The 22,424-nt window shown below is 41.7% G+C and overlaps 1 protein-coding gene across 2 annotated transcripts in view; it reads left to right on the top strand.

The window, feature by feature from the left end:
- Nucleotides 1-306: 306 nt before the first annotated feature.
- Nucleotides 307-22,424, top strand: part of LOC135556388 (neuroligin-1-like) — a 279,949-nt gene continuing 257,831 nt past the window's right edge. For both annotated transcript variants that reach the window (XM_064989556.1, XM_064989555.1), the window contains exon 1: nucleotides 307-630. The gene's annotated coding sequence lies outside the window, so the exon portion shown is untranslated. The remainder of the gene's footprint in view (nucleotides 631-22,424) is intronic.

Here is a 22,424-nt window from a genome sequence, read left to right as displayed (position 1 = left end):
GTGGGAAATGCCCACACATGACGTGTGCAATACAATAAGTAGCCTACAATAGGGTAGAGTAAAATCGTGACTTGATATGGGGAAGTTTATTTGCAGACATTTAGGGGAAAATAATATTCCTTGTCTCTTTAAAAATATTAAGCAGCTTTATTGAAGTTCCTTCCAGGGCCACTAGATGTATCTCTGTTCCATTTTTCGATCAGCGCATCCTCTCGCCAACAGGGACGAGAGGAGACCTCGGCATTTTGTCAAGCAAGTGCACCCTGAATCGTGAGCGAAGAAAATATATTTAAGTTATTTATTTTCGTGTCGTTAAGATAAAGAGGTGTGCGCAAGAGCCGGAGCAAATGGTCGTCTCTGGTGAAGGAAACCGTTTTTGGATTAAAAACACTTTATTCCGGCAGCGGGGGATCCTTTAGTTTTTCTCTTCTGAAAAATTGTTGGACGGAATTATGACGGAGTATGAAAAGGCGAGTTTATAACCTTTGAAGTGAAGTATTTTTCTTTGCCAAAGCATGTGCCTCAGATTTTTGGGGAGATGATTCTAAAGAGCTTTGCACTCTGAAATAACGGGACATGGCACTGAGGGAAATTGTCTGAGGTGACGAGTGGTGGAGATCAAGCCTCATGGTAAATATACAATATTGAAATATGACTGTTCAAACATACTATTCGATCACAGCCCTTGTCTACTTTTATCAAATGGCGATTTTAAATGCGAGCTTTGAGTCGAGGTCAATTGTAAGATATTGGGAAGGAGGGAAAAACTAGTTCTCGACTACCTAGCCTACATGCATTTATTTTCATGCATAATGTGTATATTAGCCTATATAGCCTACATAAATATCCTAGAGTTATGATGCATTTGAAATTGGGATGGTGGCTACATTCAACGACAGAGTATATTTTGCTATGTTTGGCACATATGCTCCTGTCCAGCTCTCTGTTGAAGTCTCTGTCTTTCGGAAGCTCACACACTCACGTGCTTTCATGTTTAATATGAAAATGTGATTAAACTACTTTCATAATGGTCGGTTGTGCTGATGCCAGTTGCCCAGGTGCTTAGGTCCAAATCACCATCCATTTTAATACCACCTGCAGCCCCGTGAAGACACCTAACCCTATTTATTAAGTGCAATAAAGAACCAGTAATGCATTTCTCTGTGAATTGTAATACAACATAATCATCACTGATGAAGGAAAATGAATTTCCACCCGTCTAAATTCAATTGAAATGTTAATTGATATTCATTTAGCCATAAGGGTAAATACCTAACGCCGAGTCGGGAATGTATTAGCCTTCATTCATTCATTCATTTCAATGACTATGTTCGGAAATGACTCTCAGATGGTGGATAAGCATCTCTATGCTATGAAGAACTGAATTAGATGGTAAATCGAATAGGTGGCGTTTGAATGGGAAAGTTCAACACTATTGGCTATAGGTACAGGGCACCAGAAAACTGGATAAATGCAGTATTTGTGTGTGCTCAATTTATAGCCCAAAGGCAGAAATAGTCATGGCAGTAAAAAGCTGACTGGATTAGTTTATTTGGCTTTGGCAAATAGTCGTTAATGACATTATCAACAATATGGATGTTTTATGCATGTTTGATATGGGGGATAAACTCACCAATTATCATTACGTGATCTTCGAGCTATTAGTCATTGACTTCCATTGCTATATGCATACGTGGCCATTTTTCCTACAGTGAGCTCTGTTGTGGTCCTGTTAATTACAGTTTGTATAGACGTGAACACTGCATGCTGTGTCGTTATAGCCACCTTGGATTTTACTCTTGTAAAAGCTCATAAAATGAGGTACCCAATCTTACACAATATTAGATTCAAGGACAAAGTTGAACGTGATTTGAAATAGAGAGATTGTCCTCTATTGTGATGCAGGGACAAAAAAACGTATATATTACACATATTCATTTGTGACATCGGTCTCAACGCAACTATCCCAGAAGGCAACACCTGATTGAAAAGACGTCATTATGATGTCTTATTTATATATAGAATATTATGTATGTTTCTGACCACCATATAACCAGTTGATCATAATTGTGGCCTATATCTGACCAGTTGGTCATAGTTCTGACCACTACTGATTCAGAAGGTTTGGGTTAAATGTGGAAGACACATTTCAGTTGAATGCATTTATATTATGTGCTATATTATGTACTGGTCAGAATTAAGACCTCATCATAACCTGGCAATGACACCTGACTACAGCACTACAGTATTGCAGAGGACAAAGTTGAATATTGAAAAGATTGTTCATTACATTTCTATTTGTTTCCATAGGCACCAATTAAAGTTCAAATCTGCAACATTCATACATTTAAAATAGATCAAGCAATGGCAAAAAGAATCTACATCACAATTTTTTGTTTCATAATTCCCCCACAGACATTACATGCCTAGAAAGACTGGGACACAATGTATATAGGCCCATTGTTTTGTTTTATTAATGATTAATAAGAGTGGCGTGATTGGGTAGATACTCATCAAGGACTTCTGAGCAAAGAATGCTATCTGGAGTGTAGTGGCTCTCCTGACGAGTGGTGTGATGGGTCCGATCTGCAACGAAGATAATCAGCGTATAACAACTTTATACATTTCAGATTTGAAAAGAACTAGAGAAGGACATTCCTGAAGGAACTTTGTGGACCTCCATGGTACTAGTTGAAAAGGTTTGCGGCAGTATAGCTTAGAGATAGATGTCTTCCAAAAAGAGCAACTTGCTCATATACAGTGCTTTCGGGAAGTATTCAGAGCCCTTGACTTTTTCCACATTTTGTTACATTACAGCCTTATTCTAAAATTAATTAAATTGTTTTTTTCCCCTAAGCAATATACACACTATACCCCATAATGACAAAGCAAACACAGGTGTTTAGAAGTGTTTGCAAATGTATTAAATACAAAAAAACTGAAATATCGCATTTCAATAATTATTCAGACCCTTTACCCAGTTCTTTGATGAAGCATCTTTGGCAGTGATTACAGCCTCAAATCTTATTGAGTTTGATTTTACAAGCTTGGTACACCAATACTTGGGGAGTTTCTCCCATCCCCCTCTTCAGATCCTCTCAAGCTCTGTCAAGTTGCATGGGGAGCGTTGCTGCACAGTCATTTTCAGGTCTCTCCAGAAATGTTCGATCAGGTTCAAGTCCGGGCTCTGGCAGGGCCAGTCAAGGACATTCAGAGACTTATCACTAAGCCACTCCTGCGTTGTCTTGGCTGTGTGCTTAGGGTTGTTGTCCTGTTGGAAGGTGAACCTTCACCAGTCTGAGGTCCTGAGGGCTCTGGAAAAGGTTTTCATCAAGGATCTCTCTGTATTTTGCTCCGTTCATCATTGTCTCAATCCTTACTAGTCTCCCAGTCCCTGCTGCTGAAAAACATCCCCACAGCATGCTACCACCATAGGGATGGTGCCAGGTTTCCTCCAGATGTGACGCTTGGCATTCAGGCCAAGGAGTTCAATCTTGGTTTCATCAGACCAGAGAATCTTGTTTCTCATGGTCTGAGAGTCTTCAGGTGCCTTTTGGCAAACTCCAAGCGGGCTGTCATGTGCCTTTTACTGAGGAGTGTCTTCCATCTGGCCACTCTACCATGAAGGCCTGATTTGTGTAGAGATTAAATGGTTGTCCATCTGGAATATTCTCCCATCTCTACAGAAGAACTCTAGAGCTCTGTCAGAGTGACCATTGGGTTCTTGGTCACCTCCCTGACCAAGGCCCTTCTCCCCAGATTGCTCAGTTTGGCCGGGCGGGCAGCTCTAGGAAGAGTCTTGGTGGTTCTAAACGTTGTCCATTTAGGAATGATGGAGGCCACTGTGTTCTTGGGGACATTCATGGCTGCAGACATTTTTCTTCACCTTTCCACAGATCTGTGCCTCGACACAATCTTGTCTTGGAGCTCTACAGACAATTCCTTCGACCTCATGGCTTGGTTTTTGCTCTGACATGCACTGTCAGCTGTGGGACCTTATATAGACAGGTGTGTGCCTTTCCTAATCATGTCCAATCAATTGAATATACCACAGGTGGACTCCAATCAAGTTGTAGCAACATCTCAAGGATGATCAATGGAAACAAGATACACCTGAACTCAATTTCGAGTCTCATAGGAAAGGGTCTGAATACTTATGTAAATAAGTTGTTTTAGTTTTTTTTATGGGGTATTGTGTGTAGATTGCAAAAACAATTAGATTGAATACATTTTAAAATAAGGCTGTAACATAACAAAATGTGTAAAAAGTCAAGGGGTCTGAATACTTTCTGACGGCACTGTACTTTACATCCTGCTTCACCATTGCGGTTCGGGCCATGTTTAAGAACTTTCCAGAGGGCCTGCAACACATTAACCTCCTGAGTTTTATAGCTTTTCATGACACTTACTATAAGTATAAACATATAATAAAATAAATTAACATTTGGCATAATGTGGGCATGCAGGACACGACAGAACAGTAACACACAGTAAAAAAAAACTGTCAGAATCTACAAAAAAATTATCTTTGTCTATGTCAATGTCTCAACTGCTCACTTACTTCTTACTTAACTACAATGGAGCACACACGAGTGGTAGCAAAGGCAATCTGAAACATTTTAAGAGGATATCAAAATTCAACAGTAGTTGAATAATGACCATTTTGAACTCATCTCTAAATGGTAAAGTTTTGCTTAATCTAAATTGCAATGTTCAAACAACTTTTTATAAACACACCGCTCCATAATCCTTAAGACATTTTTCTAGACAGAGGTTCCCCAATTGATGACAGCTTGGCAGTCTTAAAAAAAACAAAGGTGAATGCAACAATTAAAGTATAAAATAAAATAATAATGAGACAATAAAATATTATCTTTTTCAAAAGTTGTGTCTTTCATTTCATTCCTGCACCAAACATAGTTAGAAATGGGTGTAATTGGCAAATATCTTCCTCTTCTCTGCAACTGTGCACATTTGTGTGTTTGAGTGAGGGCCAGGGAGAATGAGCAAGAGAGAAATGGGATAAACTTTACATGACTCACCGAGGGAGGTGTCTGTTGAATCTGGACACAAGGATTTTGCACCTGAAAAAAAGGCGAGTTAAAATAGGATTTGCTTTACAAATGTATATTATTAGAGTGGTGCTATTTCAATTGGATCTATTAACACTAAGATCAGGCAAGCATGGGCAGCTGAAAAGCATGTCTCTTGGGGAATCCAGTCTCACCTGATGCAGAGAAGAAACTTTAATGATCATCAGCATAGCTATTACAAACCTAGCTCTTACACAAGTGGCTAGTATGAATCAATAAACATTAAAGATCAGAGTATCTTTTTTCACACAAAACTAACTGTCAATGATTATGGATTTAAGAAGGGGTGGTTCTGCGTTCTCATTTCCCTGGGATGTGGCAGAATAGGTCAATGGTAAGTGAATGGGTGGCCAAACACTGCTGTAGAGGCCATGCATTTGGTCATTGACACGTTTCAACTGTAAAGGCAGAGTCAAATCATGATGAACCATTAGTTAAGGTAGGGATGGGCAACATTGATGGGGGTGGGGGCTACAGAAAAACGGAACTCATAATGAGGAGCCGCAGTGGCCCCACCTTGCGAGCAAAACATTTTAGCAGCCCGCCTCGTGACAGTGAAGATAAAAATAAAAACAGTTTTAAAAGTTAATTTCTACACATTTTGCCATGCGGCGGAGAGAATATTTAGCAATTTTACAACTAATTTCATGCAAATGTACTAATTTTGCCCTTTATTATGATAACTGGTGATTCATCGGCCCCACCCAGGTCATTAATTCAACCATGCTTACTACAAGTTTAGATAACTGGCTGCTAGAATAACTTAGCAATAATTTAAAAAAGAATAATGCTGAAATGGGCTCAGTAAGTGACGGCTGATGCACAACCAAATTTAGTGTATTCTAGTATTCTAACTCTGAACAGTAAGTTGAGACCCTGAATGAGTCCCCCCCCCCAAAAAAAAATATTAGACTAGCTTAAAATGTCCCACACACACAATAAATGTTTCCTATATGTAAATTCATCAACCATCTCTCTCTCTCTCTCTCTCTCTCTCTCTCTCTCTCTCTCTCTCTCGCTCTCTCTCTCTCTCTCTCTCTCTCTCCCTCTCTCACTCGCACGCACACACTGTCATTAACTAAACAGATATCAAAATATCAAAACGTTTGCTAGTTAGCTACAACCAATGGCTACAACAGGTAAAAATGAAAAGTTACCATGTCCGTGGAGGATTAACCATAGAGCTAACATTAGCTAGCTAAAATTACCAAGCTAAGCAAATCTTTCCTTGACGTTTTTCTCTCCAACAAACTGCCACTTTACTTACAAAAATTTAAACAAGAATGCAGGAGAACAGGGACTACCACTTAACAGTAAAAACGTTTAGATTTTTTTTTGTGTCAATTTTAAGAAATGTTGTTTTTCAGCTGTGTTGTTGGGGAGCCTACTGGGCGCTCTGTCCCAATGGCTTTATGGAATAATGACAAGTTTTAGCTTGAACTGAAGTTTTAGCTACTGAAATGTAATTACTACATGCATTATGTTAATTGCTTAAAATCTTTAAGGGAAAACATAGTAGTCATATTGTCATGGTCAAATTCAGTAGCTTAAATTTTTGACTAATTATTGATGGGAATAAATAACGTAAAAATTGGGTCTTGTAAATCCTGGTTGATTGTAGTAGGATATTGAAATGAAATACATACTGTAGGTCTACGTGTTATGTATTAAACATCAAAACAGCATTCATTGGGACAGAAGAAAATGTGCAGCACAATAAACAGTACAATTTGCTAACACAGACAACAGGTTACCATTAGAACCCAACATACACAGCAAGCTATCACATACAGCATCATTAATTAAGCAAAGATTATGTACTGCTGTTTTACTGCATTTCAATGGTAGTGAATTTTTGTTAGGGTGTCCTGTATTATTGTGCATGTTTATCTTACATGCTGGTAGCCTATAACAAATATTATGGAAGTGAATGTTCACTTTTGAATTGGGTGGAGTGCAACTACAAAAACCACTGCTATAGCATGTTGTTTGTCAAATGTGCTAAGCTGAATCATGCAAACTCTGCTGAAAAAGAACATTACTCAATTTGTAATAATTGTAATCGTTCTAGTGTGGGTCCATGGCCCAAAAACTCTATACATGCTTCTAAAGATTGCTGTCTATTAATTGAGTAGCATTTAGATAACTGGTCAGTAGTTCAATCAGATTTCAACCAAAAATCAGATATCAACAAAAGTAAGACTTACTATATATCATGAAAAATACAACTTAATCCCAACCAGATTTCAAACAGAAAAATACGTCTTTATAACGTCGTATGGCCACTGGGTAAAGATATGATCATGACTCACTCAACTCACATCAATGAAGGGTTGTATAGTAGGCCTAGCCTGTGCCTCATAGCCAAATGTATATGAAACAAAGGGATAGTTTGTTGAATATTGCCAAGGCTACTGTGAATGTTTTTTGGTGTTGTTTTTTACGTGTGGCATCTAAAAGTGCAGAAGTTCGTGCAACAATTTTCTAAGTCCATTGATTTAGTGTCACGTCGGTAGCCTGAAAGGTTAGAGCTCCTTACAATAGGCTGCCTCCTCTCCTTAAACTTCTGGCAGCATCCAACTCAGCTACCCACTCTGTACATAGGAGGGAGCTAGTTCATAAATAATGGAAGTGTTGACTCTTTTGTGTTCCTGTTGTTTCAGGTGCGTTCTTTCTTTTGTAAACAACTTATTATTTATACTTTTTTTTTTTAACTTTTTTTTTTCCGAGGGGGTCGGGGGCCACAGGGGGTGGGGGGGGGGAACAAAACAATCAAAGACCTGCATACAAAGATAACCCCTAGCCCATTCACCTGTTCAGATAGGAAAACTGTCATTGGGATGATTCTATTTTCTTTTACAGTATTGTCAGAGAGCTTCCAACTGTTGTATGTCGTCGTACAGAATATATTTTATATATATATATATATATCCCATTTAGCAGACGCTTTTGAATATATTTTCCGTCTGGGCGTTTTTCCTTTTATACTACTGTTTTTGATTATTAGTTTTTTTTTAATGAGGGAACTATTTCCCTTTACAACTTGCCCAGGCAATATTTACACATAATCACAGTCAGACAGCATGACTTTTATTTTGAAATGATAATTCCACAAGCTATGCATGTAGGATGCACACCTGTAATGGATTGTATATTACCATACTACAACACTATAGAGACCCAGAGAGGAATTCTGTGAAGAAATGAAGGGATGGTTTGTGAGTACAGTATACAGAAACACTACACTGTTAAAAAATAATGTTGTTTTTACAGTAACTTACTTGCAGCCTATTACCTGTAAGTTATTGTAAAAAAGATAGAGTATATTACTGTAAATTCCAAAAAACTTTGCTGAACAGTACATTACTCTAAAGTGTATGGTAATGTACTGTTAAACCAAAGTTAATGTAAAAAGAACATTATTATTTTTTTATAGTGTTTCTTTTGCTATGGGATGGAGACTATGGCAGCTATCTGCCACCCTTTCCTCGTGAAATTATTGCTGGGAAGGTTTCTGTAACAAGTTCTAAAATGGTAGACAGTGTTGCTTAATTTGGGGCCATTTCGAAACTGTCTGCATATTTTTCAGATTTTCTAGCATAGGCTCCAAATGGCCCCTCCGGAAGAGGGCTTTGTGAGTGCCTGTGGCATGTATAGTGTTAGGGATTTGCCACGGAAGGTGGTTTTTCATGTAACCCAGTCATTTCAGGCCATTTGCTGGTTATTTAGCCCCCACAGTGTTTCTTCAGCTCAAGTGGACTGATGCACTCCTCTTGTCAACATGAGAGCTTTAGTGGCCATTTGCTGTGTTTTCGGTCAGTTCATTGTGTCTTGACTGATCTGAGGTGGGAAATGGGGTGCAACGAGAGCCTCAGCCCTGAAATGGGGCATTAATAAGGTCTGAAGAGTGTGTGTGTGTGTGTGTGTGTGTGTGTGTGTGTGTGTGTGTGTGTGTGTGTGTGTGTGTGTGTGTGTGTGTGTGTGTGTGTGTGTGTGTGTGTGTGTGTGTGTGTGTGTGTGTGTGTGTGTGTGTGTGTGTGTGTGTGTGTGTGTGTGTGTGTGTGTGTGTGTGTGTGTGTACCCAGTGGAGGGATGTTGAAGCACCCAATCTAATGAGTATACAGAGTCACAGAGCTCTCCTGTGGCACCTGACCAACCCTCTGGTATGATGACTCAGGTTCTCACCTCAGAGGGCACCCAGTCCTTTCACACTTTTTCTGTCCATTTCCTGGGGAAACAAAAACAAAACACATGAAGTGGAGCACACAGTACGTGCCAGAAAAAGACGAAGCTAAACAGCCGTAACGGACTTGTTCCTGTGATGAGTGTAGTTTGTGCTTGCTGCTCACCCCCTCCCATCTAGGGTTGTGTGGCAGCGCCGCGGTCAAAACTCCACTTCCCACCTCTCCACATCTGCTGGAGTGAAAGGACCTCTCAGTCAATCGATCAGAGTCCTGCTGCTCTAAAGGTGAGAGAGAGCTGGGCCATAGAAGCGCTCACACATTCCAATTCAGCCCACTTAGGCTCTGTGTTTGCACATAGACACCTGTCCTTCCTCTCAGGAGGGTGACTTTTAAAGCCAGAGCAATGTGAAAAAATAATGGATTAATATTCTGTCGAGAATAAACTGCTCAAACGCCCCACTGAAAAGATTGGCGTTGAAATGTATAGCAGCCGTTGTACGGGCTCTCTGACCAATTCTGCTATTTTGTGTGTTTTTTTTGCGCTGATCTTAGCTTTTTGGTACATAACGTTTCCGCCATTGTTTCCTAGGATCGAAAATAGCTTTTGGACATCGGAACAGCAATCACTAACCTCGATTTCAATGAAAATGTCTACCTCAGTGAGTCAGATGCGCAGGACATACTGCTCACCCCGGACCAGGCCCTTATCCTCGAAACTCGGAAGAGAAAGAGACAGCAATTTAGAGACCGACATGCGGGCACCCTGATGAAACTACAGTGGCAAGGAAGTAAACCGCCTCTACCCTCTTTTGTATTGGCGAATCACTGGAGAACAAACTGTATGAGCTCCATTCGAGACTGTCATATCAATGGAACCTGAACAACTGTAATATCCTATGTTTGTCGGAAACTTGGCTAAACAAGGACATGGATAATATTCTAGCTGGAACCCCTTACCATGCTGCATATTGGTCCGATCCTTCCTACTCCTCCTCAGAAGAGGAGGAAAACCGTTACAATAACAGCTGATGCGCTCTAATATTCATTTGTTGGATGCAAATTTTTTGGATGGATTTGCTGTTTTTTTTGGTTGTGTTTCAGATTACTTTGTGCTCAATAGAAATTACAAGAGGGGTTTAATAAATGTAAATGATTTTGGATGCTACCATGATTACGGATAATCCTACATTAATTGTGAATAATGATGAGTGAGAAAGTTACAGACTCACAAATATCATTATCTACTATTCATTCAGGATTGTCCGTAATCATGGTAGCATCCACATTAATGTAGAAGTGTTGAGAAACATATTCTATTCTTATTTACAATAAAAGTGACTCCAAAATGACACAATGCATTATTTACCTTTAATTTCTACAGGGCATAAAATAATCTGAAACACAAGTTTGTAGAGTCATAAGCTTGATGTAGCCACTGCGTGCTATGAATATGGGACCAAATACGAAACTTTTTACTACTTAAATGTACATAAGGGAATTTGTCCCAATACTTTGGCCCCCTAAAACGGAGGGACTATGTACAAAAAGTGCCGTCATTTCTAAACGGTTCACCCGATATGGATGAAAATACCCCCAAATTAAAGCTGACAGTCATCATGTTCATTGCATCAATTTAAATTCCAAAGTTATTGTTACTCATTGTGTATCTATTAAGTGTTTTCCTTTTCCATCATTTCTCTATTTTCTTTCTCTCTGCATTGTTGGGAAGGGCACTTAAGTAAGCATTTCAATGTTAGTCTACACATGTTTACGAAGCTAGCATTAGACTGGAATATGTTCCAGGACTCATCCAATGGCATTGAGGAGTTTAACCACATCAGTCACCAACGTCGTCCCCACAGTGACAGTACGTTTTGACCACAGTGAAGTGGTTTTGACCACTTGGACAAAAGGAACACTTACATGATAATGCTGTTCAACACCATAGTGCCCTCCAAGCTCATCACTAAGCTAAGGACCCTGGGACTGAACTTCCTTTGCAACCGGATCCTGGACTTCCTGACGGGGCACCCCAGGTGATGAGGTTAGGCAACAACACCCGCCACGCTGACCCTCAACACAGGGGCCCCTCAGGAGGGCTTTTGTCCTTTCCTGTACTCCCTGTTCACCCACAACCACGCACAACTCCAACACCATCATTACATTTGTTGATGACACAACAGCGGCAGGCCTGATCACAGATGACGATGAGCCTATAGGGAGGAGGCCAGAGACCTGACAGTGTGGTGCCAGACCAACATTCTCTCCCTCAATGTTAACAAGACAAAGGAACTGATCGTGGACTCCAGGAAATGGAGGGCCGAGTACTCTCCCATTCACATCAACAGGGCTATAATTAACTGCAATAGCATCGAATAGTCCCTGCGATATGCAACTGTTCAGGGAAGTCAGGAACCAATACACGCAGTCAGTCAGGAAAGCTAAGGCCAGCTTCTTCAGGCAGAAGTTTGCATCCTGTAGCTCCAACTCCAAAAAGTTCTGGGACACTGTGAAGTCCATGGAGAACAATAGCACCTCCTCCCAGCTGCCCACTGCATTGAGGCTAGATAACACGGCCACCACCGATAAATCCATGATTATCGAAAACTTCAACAAGCATTTCTCAACGGCTGGCCATGCCTTCCGCCTGGCTACTCCAACATCGGCCAACAGCTCCGCCCCCACCGCAGCTTCTCGCCCAAGCCCTTCCAGGTTCTCCTTTACCCAAATCCAGATAGCAGATGTTCTGAAAGAGCTGCAAAACCTGGACCCGCACAAATCAGCTGGGCTTGACAATCTGGACCCTCTATTTCTGAAACTATCCGCCGCCATTGTCGCAACCCCTATTACCAGCCTGTTCAACCTCTCTCTCATATCGTCTGAGATCCCCAAGGATTGGAAAGCTGCCGCAGTCATCCCCCTCTTCAAAGGGGGAGACACCCTGGACCCAAACTGTTACAGACCTATATCCATCCTGCCCTGCCTATCTAAGGTCTTCGAAAGCCAAGTCAACAAACAGGTCACTGACCATCTCGAATCCCACCGTACCTTCTCCGCTGTGCAATCTGGTTTCCGAGCCGGTCACGGGTGCACCTCAGCCACACTCAAGGTACTAAATGATATCATAACCGCCATCGATAAAAGACAGTACTGTGCAGCCGTCTTCATCGACCTTGCCAAGGCTTTCGACTCTGTCAATCACCATATTCTTATCGGCAGACTCAGTAGCCTCGGTTTTTCGGATGACTGCCTTGCCTGGTTCACCAATTACTTTGCAGACAGAGTTCAGTGTGTCAAATCGGAGGGCATGCTGTCCGGTCCTCTGGCAGTCTCTATGGGGGTGCCACAGGGTTCAATTCTCGGGCCGACTCTTTTCTCTGTATATATCAATGCTGTTGCTCTTGCTGCGGGCGATTCCCTGATCCACCTCTACGCAGACGACACCATTCTATATACTTCCGGCCCGTCCTTGGACACTGTGCTATCTAACCTCCAAACGAGCTTCAATGCCATACAACACTCCTTCCGTGGCCTCCAACTGCTCTTAAACGCTAGTAAAACCAAATGCATGCTTTTCAACCGATCGTTGCCTGCACCCGCATGCCCGACGAGCATCACCACCCTGGATGGTTCCGACCTTGAATATGTGGACACCTATAAGTACCTAGGTGTCTGGCTAGACTGTAAACTCTCCTTCCAGACTCATATCAAACATCTCCAATCGAAAATCAAATCAAGAGTCGGCTTTCTATTCCGCAACAAAGCCTCCTTCACTCACGCCGCCAAACTTACCCTAGTAAAACTGACTATCCTACCGATCCTCGACTTCGGCGACGTCATCTACAAAATTGCCTCCAACACTCTACTCAGCAAACTGGATGCAGTTTATCACAGTGCCATCCGTTTTGTCACTAAAGCACCTTATACCACCCACCACTGCGACTTGTATGCTCTAGTCGGCTGGCCCTCGCTACATATTCGTCGCCAGACCCACTGGCTCCAGGTCATCTACAAATCCATGCTAGGTAAAGCTCCGCCTTATCTCAGTTCACTGGTCACGATGGCAACACCCATCCGTAGCACGCGCTCCAGCAGGTGTATCTCACTGATCATCCCTAAAGCCAACACCTCATTTGGCCGCCTTTCGTTCCAGTACTCTGCTGCCTGTGACTGGAACGAATTGCAAAAATCCCTGAAGATGGAGACTTTTATCTCCCTCACCAACTTCAAACATGTGCTATCTGAGCAGCTAACCGATCACTGCAGCTGTACATAGTCTATTGGTAAATAACCCACCCATTTTCACCTACCTCATCCCCACACTGTTTTTATTTATTTACTTTTCTGCTCTTTTGCACACCAGTATCTCTACCTGTACATGACCATCTGATCATTTATCACTCCAGTGCTAATCTGCAAAATTGTAATTATTCGCCTACCTCCTCATGCCTTTTGCACACAATGTATATAGACTCGCCTTTTTTGTACTGTGTTATTGACTTGTTAATTGTTTACTCCATGTGTAACTCTGTGTTGTCTGTTCACACTGCTAAGCTTTATCTTGGCCAGGTCGCAGTTGCAAATGAGAACTTGTTCTCAACTAGCCTACCTGGTTAAATAAAGGTGAAATAAAAAAAATAAAAAAGAGCTTCCAGTTCCTCTGTGTCCACATCACTAAGGATATATCATTGTCCAAACACACCAACACAGTCGTGAAGGGGGCACAACAATGCCTTTTCCCTCTCAGGAGGCTGAAAAGATTTGGCATGGCTGGAGTGGTGTAAAGCTCACTGGCCCCTTAGTTCCAGTGAAGGGAAATCTTCACGCTAACTTTGTGGCGACAGTTTGGGGGAAGGCCCTTTCCTGTTTCAGCATGGCAATGACCCCATGCACAAAGCAAGGTCCAAACATAAATCGATCAGTGTGGAATAACTTGACTGGCCTCCACAGAGAGCCCTGACCTCAACCCAATCAAACACCTTAATCGACTGCGAGCCAGGCCTAATCGCCCAACATCAGTGCCCGACCTCACGAATGCTCTTGTGGTTGAATGGAAGCAAATCTCCACAGCAATGTTTCAACATCTTGTGGAATGCTTCCCAGAAGAGTGGAGGCTTTTATTTCAGCGAACAGGGGACCAACTCCATATTAATGCCCATGATTTTGGAATGAGATGTTCGACGAGCATCATTTTGGCAATGTATTGTAGTTAGTTAAATAGCTACCTGGACTATCTGCATTGACCCTTTTTGCACAAACTTCTTTGACTCATCACATATGCTGCTGCTATTGTTTATCATCTGTCACTTTAATCCTAGTTGTACATACAGTGAACTCCAAAAGTATTGGGACAGTAACACATTTATGGCAGAGGGGAGTGTATGTGGCCCAGTACATCACTGGGGCTGAGCTTCCTGCCATCCAGGACCACCAACAACAAAATTCACTCTCCCAATACTTTTGGAGCTTCTGTATCTACCTCAAGTACCTTTTACCCCTGCACATCGACTCGACACGGGTCCCCCTTGTATATAGCCAAGTTATTGTTACTCATTGTGTATCTATTATTACGTGTTTTCCAAACATTTCACTGTTAGTCCACACCTGCTTTTTTCTTACGAAGCATGTGACTAATAAATTTTGATTTCATATGATTTGACTGAAGTTTTTCCTCGTTTATATCTCTTAAAGAAAGTTTTGCCCTCTATTTTTGCCCATTAAGAAACCAAACCCAAGTTTGAGTCCCACCAGGGGAAACTAGTAGAGAGCAGGTTCTGTGTTTACTCTCCCCAGCTCACAGGCATGGCCCTTGAGGGCATCCAAGTCCCCCATGAGATCTGCGGTAAGTAACTAATTATTGCTTTTGATGTAAACCAATTTGAGGAGGACCCCTGGATCCTAGGGGTGGGCTAAAGTGGAGCCGTAAGATCTGTGTACCCCAGGAGAGCAGAGCTGGGGAGAGCCCGCTCCATTTGCATTACGGTAAAATATAATCTAATAGTGGAGTTTATCATTTTTCTAAATGTATGATAATGACTTTCCCAAATACACCCCTGATCAGACCTGGTCTCTGTGCCCTGAAGTGAGAGAGTGGGAGGTAGTGTTTCTCACTGAGCACAGGGACTCTCGGAGAGCAGCCAGGAAGCTTTTCCATTTTTATTTTTTCACGCCAAACTGGTGCTTCAGCTGTGACCCCTGGCAAGAAGACACAAAGATGGCAGCCAGGTGAACCAAGTGGAGGGGAAAAACAGATGCCCTCCCACACAGCCATTCAGCCACAGCCATTTAGAAAGCTAAATACAGTCAGGCTCTAACAAGGGCTGTGATCAGCATCACAATGCTGATCACAGCCCCTGCCAATGCCACCCCTACTCGCATCCTGCCCCTGTCTTTCTCAATTGATTGTGTTATCAACTTGTATTCCCTTTTCTTGCATTGTTTTGTTTGGCTGTTCTTGCAATATTTTGTGAACACACATGAAATGCACTTAACAAATACACTTGATTTGATTTGAGAGAATTGACCTGATAAGCTAAGTAGAAGCACACATGGAGCTGTCCAGTTATGATGCTCTTCAGCCTCCTGGTAAACAGTGTAACGTGGGGATGTGAGACCAGAGGAGGAGGTTTCCTTGAGTGGGCCAATGAAGGGTAAGGGGGTAGTGTATGTAGGCTGCAGTGTGCAGTGTGATGCAGGACTTGGCTGGGGCAGCTGCAGACGCTGGGAGTAGAGCAGGATGAATAATGCACAGCCACGTCACCCCTGTCGTCATGCACCTCAGTGCTCCGCCACAGGCTATAGACATGTGCTGGGCACTGCACGTCATGTGTATATGTGTGTGCGTGTAGTTTTTGTGCAGTATGTCTGTGTGTGTGTGTGCAGGGTGAAGCGCTCATAGCTTGCCGTTACATTTGAACTCCTCCATGTTCCCAGCTCCAGAGCACTGAGAGTTGATGTGACATGACAGCACGCGAGAACTGCTCGAGTCAGAGGGATTTAAGCAGTAAATTGGAATTTGTTAACTGTCATTAGCCATAATTTAGATTGTAGCAATGGTCAAAAACCTAAATGGTGGATACTACTACTATTACGATACTACTGCTACCGCTGCTACCATTTGTAATGGATGATAGCATTGGTGTAAGCGTTCTATAATTTTTTTGTTAGTAGCACAAATATTGCTGCCGGTAATTTGTACTATGATCAGAATTGTTTCTTCATCATCATTTCCTTCTGCATTTAGATTGCAGATTTCTTCTTATTCATGCGTGAATACCAGACTTATTCAATTGCCAGCAGCATACCATCCTGCATACCACTGCTGGCTTGCTTCTGAAGCTAAGCAGCGTTGGTCCTGGTCAGTCCCTAGATGAGAGACCAGGTGCTGCTGGAAGTGGTTTTGGAGGGCCAGTAGGAGGCACTCTTTCCTCTGGTCTAAAAAATATCACAATGCCCCAGGGCAGTGATTGGGGACGGTGCTGTCTTTCGGATGGGATGTTAAATGGGTGTCCTGACTCTCTGAGGTCATTAAAGATCCCATGGCACTTGTTGTAAGAGTAGGGGTGTTAACCCCAGTGTCCTGGCTAAATTCCCAATCTGGCCCTCAAACAGTCACCTATAAATCCCCAGTTTACAATTGGCTCATTCATCCCCCTCCTCTCCCCTGTAACTATTCCCCAGGTTGTTGCTGTAAATGAGAATGTGTTCTCAGTCAACTTACCTGGTAAAATAATGGATCGAAAATATCAAAGCAATCATCAGTCTTTAGTAACCCAAGCCTTGGGATTTCCCCCAGCTTGGAGACAGGCCTCAGTAGAGCTGCTGCAGTCCAGTCTAGTTACCATTTACCTCACAATGTGACTGTCACATTTTACTAAAGGGTGGTGATACAATGGGCATTGTCTCAAACAGCGCTCGATTTTTGATGAGTGCCAAGGAGAATTCCGACTTGTGTTCTTAAATCACAGCAACGTCCCACTGTCACACCACAAAGTCCACAAATCACAGCAGGCGGACCTGCTGGCTAATCATATCCACTGAAATAGTCATAAGCAGCTGACTACAAATTCCCCAAAAGCCTTCCTGGAGGTGAAATGATATCATTAATGTCAGCGGTAGCTCGCATGGAAGTAAACCACACAGTGATGGAAGGTTTAGTCTGTTGACTGACTACCACCATAACTCTGCTTTGTGCCCATATGTTCTCTACTTTTGACAGCTTGGGCTGAAATAATAGGCCATTTGTTTTCCAGAGTACACCTCTATATAATCGGGGACCTTCCAATGGCTCCTATTTGGGAAATGTGCTGAACCTCATTAAATGCTCTTCCTCTACCATCGTCTCTCAGTCTATGTATATCCATGCCTTATCTGTGGTATTTTGCCACCCTGTAGACCCATCAGTAAATGAATAGGGTAATAAATACTGTGGTGATGACGTATTGTGATGCATCAGGTATATATTGTCTATAACTGAAGAAAAAAAGCGTAGTTCTGCAATGTATTAAGTCATAACATTGCTTCCCATTGCAATGCTTCCTATTTCAGCATTGGAACTTGGCTGCAGGGTCCCTGAGTGGGTTAGTGATTTGACTCACACTGGGACAAGTCCCTGCGGGGGATCTGCATGACGGATGCCTTGCCATAAACTCTGGGAAAGAAACAACAAATAAACATGAAAAAAACTTAGTTGGAAAAACAGGATGATAAATGAGTGACTCCACATGCAAAATAAATGGCAAGGCTGATTTCATAGATCACCTCTTTCTGCTTGATCTGCTGAGCTTATTATGGTAGGATTCTTAAGCAGGGGATTTTCAAAGGATTTGTTAAATGGATATCCTGGCCACGTGTGAAATTTGTTCTCAACACCTGGAAGAGTTTAATCACATACAGAAAGCATTGAAATTGGAGGCAAAGTTGCAACCATTTTCTGTCCCCATTTTTAGGATAAGGTAGGACAATGGATTGAGAATGAATTGTCTCGAAGGAAAACATGCAAATACAGTATAGTGTTGGATTGCATTTTTGTTTCACTTGATTGGAATTGCATCATGGTGACACTTCTGTTATGCTGTAGGTATGAGAAAGATATTACAGGGTGTTAGCTACCGTAGGGTTATACCCAGTGGTATGTGTATGTTACCACCCCTGAGAGATTTAGCTTTGGGAGAGACCTCACTAAACTCCTCTCAGCATAGGCCTGTTTGAGTTAGATTGTTGTAAAGATTAAAGGCCACAATCAAATCCCATCCTCTGCGCACACTCATTCACTTAATCTCCCTCACACCACTCACACCGTGCAGCACAATAATGTTACCAAATTCTGTTTTGCTCCGACAAGCCAGCAATCATCGCTCGAGCCAAACCTAGCCCCTCCTGGACTGAAAAAAAAAGAGTTCAGATTAGAGCCAACACCTTGGATGTCATTTGCTTGTCTGCAGTCTAAATATTTGGCTGGTGTGTCAGAGATGACAAGGCTTGTGCGAGGCTCATGTGCAGTTTTTCTTAGCCACCCCATTGTAAAAACCTCACAGTAGTTTTATAGTCTCATTAACAATACAGTACACAATCAATGCTGGAGGTTTTTCATTTAATTCTGTTTATCTGTTTGCCTAATTATTCCAGAACGCAGAGTGTTTTGCATTTGTTTGCATGCATATCATTTGTACGCCTCTGTCAATAGATGTGATTTGTTTTAAAAGATGGTTTTGTTGCGAGGGTTGAAGTGAGAGTGATGCCAATAATTCATATGTTTGGCTATAGACAAAATAGAAATGACTGCAAATATTACCATTGGGCACACACGGACATCTAATCTGCCGTGACTGGGATGGTTTGAAACTCAGAGGACTGCCAAACTCCTTCAACGCAGAGCTTTTAATTTATATTTAGTATGAGATATATATAGCTCTGTCCCAAACCCTGTATTCTTGTATATTCACACACACACACACACGCACACACGCACACACGCACACACGCACACACGCACACACACACACACACACACACACACACACAAACACACAAACACACAAACACACACTAGTTTACTTAGGTCTACAGGAGGACCAATAAACCATTGGGTCTGCTTAAGCAACCTAAGTGCTTCTTTCAACATGCCCACAGCTACAGCTGCTATACAAAAATGCATGTGCTTAGTGTCTTAGGATTGTTGGTTGGTAGTATCACTTCATCTCCTCGTGGTGTCAACTTTACTTCACCCCTGTGCCACTCATTTAAAAGTCACATAGTACAGGATTACTACATGACACTGTATAGTCTCCACTCCGGATGCTGGTGTCTCTATGTCTTGGTCTGTCTCTCAATGATGTGCCTGTTCTGCTTCTGTCTGTGACTCTGTGAATCTGTGTCTGTGGGTCTGTGTGTGGCGGACCCGGTACAGTAATATTGAGGACAAGCGTCCCATTGTGGGAGGACATAAACCTGCTTTGTGTTGCGCTGGGAGATCTGGCGCTGGGTTCATGTGCTGGACCAAATGAATGGCTGATCTGAATCCGCCTTACACTGGCTTCACTGGGAGAAAGAAAGAGATAGAGAGAGAGAGACAGTCTCTTCTAGTTATAAACCAATCTCCCATTCCTCCTTGTTTTCTATAGAGGAGGATAAATATATAGCTACAGTTGAAGTCGGAAGTTTGCATATACCTTAGCCAAATATATTTTAACTCTTTTTCACAATTCCTGACATTTAATCCTAGTAAATATTCCCTGTCTTAGGTCAGTTAGGATCACCACTTTATTATAAGAATGTGAAATGTCAGAATAATAGTAGATCGAATGATTAATTTCATCATTTATTTATTTCATCACATTCCCAGTGGGTCAGAAGTTTACTCAATTAGTATTTAATAGCATTCCCTTTAAGTTGTTTAACTTGGGTTAAACATTTCGGCTAACCTTCCACAGGCTTCCCACAATAGGTTGGGAGAATTTTGGCCCATTCCTCCTGACAGAGCTGGTGTAACTGAGTCAGGTTTGTAGGCCTCCTTGCTCACATACACATTTTCAGTTCTGCCCACACATTTTCTATTGGATTGAGGTCAGTATTTTTGTAATGACCACTCCAATACCTTGACTTTGTTGTCCTTAAGCCATTTTGCCATAACTTTGGAAGTATGCTTGAGGTCATTGTCCATTTGGATGACCCATTTGCGACCAAGCTTTAACTTCCTGACTGATGTCTTGAGATGTTGCTTCAATATATCCACATAATTTTCCTACCTCATGACGCCATCTATTTTGTGAAGTGCACCGGTCCCTCCTGCAGTAAAGCACCCCCACAACATGATGCTGCCACCCCCGTGCTTCACGGTTGGGATGGTGTTCTTCGGCTTGCAAGCCTCCCCTGTTTTCTCCAAATATAACGATGGTCATTATGGCCAAACAGTTCTATTTTTGTTTTATCAGACCAGAAGACATTTCTCCAAAAAGTATGTGCAGTTGCAGACCGAAGACTGGCTTTTTATGGCGGTTTTGGAGGAGATGCTATTTCCTTGCTGAGCGGCCTTTTAGGTTATGTCGATATAGGACTTGTCTTAATTGTGGATATAGATACTTTTGTACCTGTTTCCTCCAGCATCTTCACACGGTCCTTTGCTGTTGTTCTGGGATTGATTTGCACTTCTCACACCAAAGTACTTCATCTCTAGGAGACAGAACGTGTCTCCTTCCTGAGCGGTATGACGGCTGCGTGGTTCCATGGTGTTTATACTTGCGTACTATTGTTGGTACAGGTCTACAATTTTTCTTCTGAGGTCTTGGCTGATTTATGTTGATTTTCCCATGATGTCAAGCTAAGATGCACTGAGTTTGAAGGTAGGCCTTGAAATACATCCAAAGGTACACCTCCAATTGATTCAAATGATGTCATTTAGCCAATCAGAAGCTTCTAAAGCCATGATATAATTTTCTGGAATTTTCCAAGCTGTTTAAAAGCACAGTCAACTTAGTGTATGTAAACTTCTGACCCACTGGAATTGTGATACAGTGAATTATAAGTGAAATGATCTGTCTGTAAACAATTGTTGGAAAAATGACTTGTGTCATGCACAAAGTAGATGTCCTAGCCGACTTGCCAAAACTATAGTTTTTTAACAGGAAATTTGAGTGGTTGAAAACTAGTTTTAATGACTCCAACCTAAGTGTATGTAAACTTCCGACTTCAACTGTATATGTTTTATGTACCGTACTGTATGGTTGAAAAGTCTCTCCTCAATCAATTTGGAAGTAGTCAGTTCAAGGGGCAATCTGCAGTTGCTAAATCAATTTTTGGACTTATACATGAATGATAAATACCCATTGAATCTTGTAGCATATCACTTATAACAGCCTCACATGAGAGTATTTCAACTGTTGTACCCCATCAGAAACCAAAATAATAGCTTGTTTTACTCCAGTGTTTGTAAACAAAGTAAATGTGAACAATCTCTGTACTGTATAGCATGGATCAACGACTAGATTCAGCCGTGGCCCGAAACTTGTCTTGAGCGGATGGTCAGGGAGCCGGAACATAATTACAAATAATTTGAATGCAAATAAATCGCAAGAAGCCCCAACAAATATAATTTTTGACTAAAACATAATCATTTCAAACCTTGCTTACATTTGTATACAATCACGTACAGTGCCTTGCGAAAGTATTCGGCACCCTTGAACTTTGCGACCTTTTGCCACATTTCAGGCTTCAAACATAAAGATATAAAACTGTATTTTTTTGTGAAGAATCAACAAGTGGGACACAATCATGAAGTGGAACAACATTTATTGGATATTTCAAACTTTTTTAAACAAATCAAAAACTGAAAAATTGGGCGTGCAAAATTATTCAGCCCCCTTAAGTTAATACTTTGTAGCGCCACCTTTTGCTGCGATTACAGCTGTAAGTCGCTTGGGGTATGTCTCTATCAGTTTTGCACATCGAGAGACTGAAATATTTTCGGCATTCCTCCTTGCAAAACAGCTCGAGCTCAGTGAGGTTGGATGGAGAGCATTTGTGAACAGCAGTTTTCAGTTCTTTCCACAGATTCTCGATTGGATTCAGGTCTGGACTTTGACTTGGCCATTCTAACACCTGGATATGTTTATTTTTGAACCATTCCATTGTAGATTTTGCTTTATGTTTT

This window comes from Oncorhynchus masou, chromosome 15 (assembly GCF_036934945.1).
Source record: "Oncorhynchus masou masou isolate Uvic2021 chromosome 15, UVic_Omas_1.1, whole genome shotgun sequence".
NCBI lineage: Eukaryota > Metazoa > Chordata > Actinopteri > Salmoniformes > Salmonidae > Oncorhynchus > Oncorhynchus masou.
Note: the sequence above shows the minus strand (reverse complement) of the source record. Positions and strands in the feature narration are given on the sequence as shown.